The sequence below is a fragment of the Pinus tabuliformis genome, chromosome 9, assembly GCF_031772625.1.
Source record: "Pinus tabuliformis cultivar Carrire ecotype Pingquan chromosome 9, CPIR1, whole genome shotgun sequence".
In the NCBI taxonomy this organism is placed as follows: Eukaryota; Viridiplantae; Streptophyta; class Pinopsida; order Pinales; family Pinaceae; genus Pinus; species Pinus tabuliformis.
The window spans coordinates 208,697,189-208,701,375 of NC_142307.1; positions in this window are offsets into that span (position 1 = coordinate 208,697,189).

A 4,187-nucleotide genomic window follows, 5' to 3' on the forward strand; every position below is an offset into this window, starting at 1 on the left:
CAGTAGCTGACTGCCAATTCCTCTTAGGAATTGCACAATTTTGGCTGCCAAGACTCGACTGTTCGCTCATTTCAGAAACTGCACAAATTTTTCCTACCCGGACTTCGCACAGCCCAGACTATTCCTCCAAAAAATTGTGCATTTTTGTCCTCTAGCTGAGCAAAACCCCACGAAAAGTCATTGTTGATCTGGATCTCCCATCTTCATCACCTAATGACTCCTGCAAAGTTTTCATCAACAGTGCCCGGAGCCTCCATCACGCCTCACAACCTTGACACCTCTCCCGGTCACTTGCATCTGAAATGACTCAGGTTGACTAGAAGGTTTATGGATTTGATGTCCTCTCATCATGAGCGACTGTAGACACAGGTACACAAAAAAACATGGTGCAACAACAGATGGGATGAACAAAGGGAGCACATGCAGAAGGACAGGTTCACCAATGGACGAACAAACGATGTATGTAAAGAGATGTGCTCGCGAACGAATGATCATGCAAATAAGTGTTCGCAGACGAACAAACGAGCAAACATGGAAGATGTGCTCACGAATGGACGGAAGGATGAACATGCACCTTTTGCAAACGAACGAACCTATCAAGCTTACCAACATATAAGCAAGGAACAATGTGAGAATGAAACATCAAGAGACCAACGATCATTAAAGACTCCACGCACTTTGCCATGTGGAGGTGAAGCTGTGACACACCATGAGGACATCCATCACCAGTAACACTGCAGCTGGACATGCACACCAACAACAACACAAATGTACCAGCAATGTCATGTCGAGTCTTTTCATGAGTCATGTCATCCACATCTCTACTATGGGCCATATTTTCAATCAATGTAATGTAACGTGGAAGTCCAAGAGAACCACTTGTTGTATGAAGAGTCATGTAAAGTCGAAAAGTCATGGAAATCAAAAAATCATGAGGGTAGTCGTGCAGCCACAAGGGTTAGTTTCACCCTTGGCTATAAATACCCCCTCATTTGTACATGCAAAGGACTTTTCACCTTAGCTCCTCCCACATAGCCGTGAGAGTCTGTAATATTTTCTTTGAGGAGTAAGTAGTGACTCCAACACCCCACTCACGGGGTTATTGATGTATGGTGTAACAATGTGTCTTGGAACTTTCACTTAATTCAGAATCCTGCTAACAGGCCAACACATTTCCACACATGTATTGTAACTGTTCCAAGACTAAACTAGAACACTGGTAATGCATGTTGCTTTAACTTGTGTTTAACACTTGAATTAATTCACTTGTTGTAACACATATATGTTAATGAAAATGTGTTGTATATGCTGTTAACGCTATCTTTCCCGTGTTGACTACTCTCTTGGACATCAGACAGACCTTTCACATAAAAATTGATATAACAATCGTTGCACTCGAGTGGACTAATCTGCTGAGTGTTATACGTGTTATCTTCCCTTGTGTATTGTGACTGCCACATCCATGTCCACTGTTCCTTCGGAAGTTGTGCATGTCCCGTTGTGTTGTGTGTTCCTAGTAGAGTTGGAACTTCTCCTAACTGACTTGGGACTCACTCCCACCCTCTCCCTCTATGGTGAAAGAACCATTGACACAAGTGACACTGGCAATCACCAGGCACGCGAACCTCACTTCTAAAAGGCAAAGTGGACCACTCTCCTGTACTGACAAGTAAGAGTTGAGGCAAATCTTTAAGATAATGGCAACCGTTCGATCATATCAGATGGGACTCCCACACCAAACAGTGTGAGGTCTAGTTGGGACTTCATACTGGGGTGATCCCCTGACTGTTGGTGGGTCCAACACCGTCAACACGTTAGAAAATAGATTGAGTAGAAAAATACTGAAAATGAGAAAATAAGCACTTGTTAATTGTACACTATTTTTAATCTAATCATTTTGAAAAAAAATTCTAAAGAGTAACTGCATAATTAAATTCATTAATCAAACCTATGCAATAAAACATAAATGAAAACTATAAAATGAAATTGCAAAACAAAATTTAAATAACACCACACAATGTGGAAAATGGAATGTAGCAAAATAAATAAATCCTAAGAAATTTAGGCAACGAACTGGATGATGGGCCCAACCACCCAACTCGTTGGTTCTGCAATAGCTAAATTAAAACACCATCTTCAAAAAATTTAAAAGAACTGGGAAACATAAATTAAGTGCATAATCATATTGCTACTAAAATCCAATTACTTAAATGATAAATCATACAGTGCTGGGCTCCAGTGGTCCCCTCTAGGGATCATTCCACCGGGCTTAGATTCCTCTCAGTGTGCAATTGAAATCCACCCTTAAGTTCTATAATGTACAGGTTCAAATCTCAATTTTCAGTCCGTATTCTTCAGTCTACGATCAACCCCCTCCTCTATTAGGTGCACAATGCTCTCTTTTATAGTAGCATCACTACCCCTAATTAACTGGATCGATTGTTACATTGGCATATAAATTTAGGATTTTTGTTAATATAAATCAATGAATATCAAAACAAGAGGATTTGTTTCCAATTTGGTTCGAATTGGTGATTGGTTTCTAGAAATAATGACCCTCACGCACTGCTGGTAGAGGCACATCAACACACAACTGGTAAGCTCTAGTCCATCTGCTGCATTTTTCGCAGCTCTTTTTACTAGATCTCAACACCATAGTTACAATAATTTGTTGGAAATGTAGTATTAATGTTGACCATGTTGGGTTGTGTTATATTCTTTCCATGACTAGCCCACGTAGTTAACTGAGGGGTTAGAGGGGGGGCGGAGCCCTCCCTTCATTGCGCTGATTGCATAGCGAGAGGGGGGTCAGAGGGGGTTTGAGGTGTACCTGTAACCCCACATTATGGGGTTCAGGGTAGTGCCCCAGAAAATTTTGGTTTTGGACCCTATGTTAGGTTGGGTGGACCCGCCTATGGTTTTATGCATGATTTTCGCACATGTTTTCGGACACAATGGTTTTCGGTCCATGGTATTGGATGCAATGGTTTTTAGTCCATGGTATTGGATACTTCGGCATGTATAAATATGTACTATAAAATTGAAAGGAACATAATGAAAAATCAAGCTGGTAGTCCCGGTTTTTGGATCCAGGGGAAAATCTCTATGTATATGTGTTTTATGTGTTGTGCTTAGATCATATTTTTTATTTTCTATGTTTTAGAATTCGTATGCAGGTAATTTCTATACGGGGTTAAAACCTACATTTGGTATCAGAGCTAAGTTTTGGCTTCAAGGGGATGCCTATATTGCTGAGGGGTTTCGCCCAGGCCTGTGGTAGACCCTGTCCAGTGGGAGATCTACGAGATCAATTCTGGTGGTGAAGGAAGATGGCGACTAGTGGAAAGATAGAGATCGAGAAATTTAATAGTTAGAGTTTTGAGTTGTGGAAACTCAAGATGGAGGATTTGTTGGTGGATAAAGATCAGTGGATCATGATAGATCTGAGTACCAAAGCAACGAGAGTGCCTGATGAAGAATGGAAGAAGTTGGATCGAAAGACAAAGAGTACAATATGATTGTGTGTCTCAGATTTAGTATTGCTGAATGTACCAGGGGAAGCTATGGTGAATGCTTTGTGGGACAAGTTAGGGAATTTGTACCAATCTCAGTCTCTGGTGAATAAAATATTCCTGCGAAGAAAGCTGTATAACCTGAGGATGAAAGATGGAGACTCGGTGACAGAGCATCTGAACGCATTTAATACTGTGGTAAGTCAGTTAGCATCTATTGATATTAAAATTTCAGATGAAGATAAGTGCATTCGTTTGTTGTGTTCTCTACTAGATTCATGGGATAGTTTGGTTATTGCAATAGGCAGCAATGTAACTGCCTTGCAGTTTGATGAAATAGTCTCATCCTTGCTAATGAAGGAGATGAGATGGAAAAATATGGAGAGCTAGAATGGTGATGCCTTGTCTATATGCGGACGGTCCCAGAATAGAAACAAAAATAAGTCATCGAGTGGGAGATCTAAATCTTCAGGAAAACCTGTAAAGGTGGTGTGTTGGAAATGCGAAAAGGAAGGGCACTACAAAAGGGACTGTAAATTTAAATCTCCTGACAAAGGAAAGGGATCTGATGATGCTCCTTCTGCAGAGGTGAAAACCACCTTAGATGAAGGTGGGGATGTGTACTTGGCTTCTTCAAGTACACATGTAGATCATGAGGCATGGTTGATTGACTCA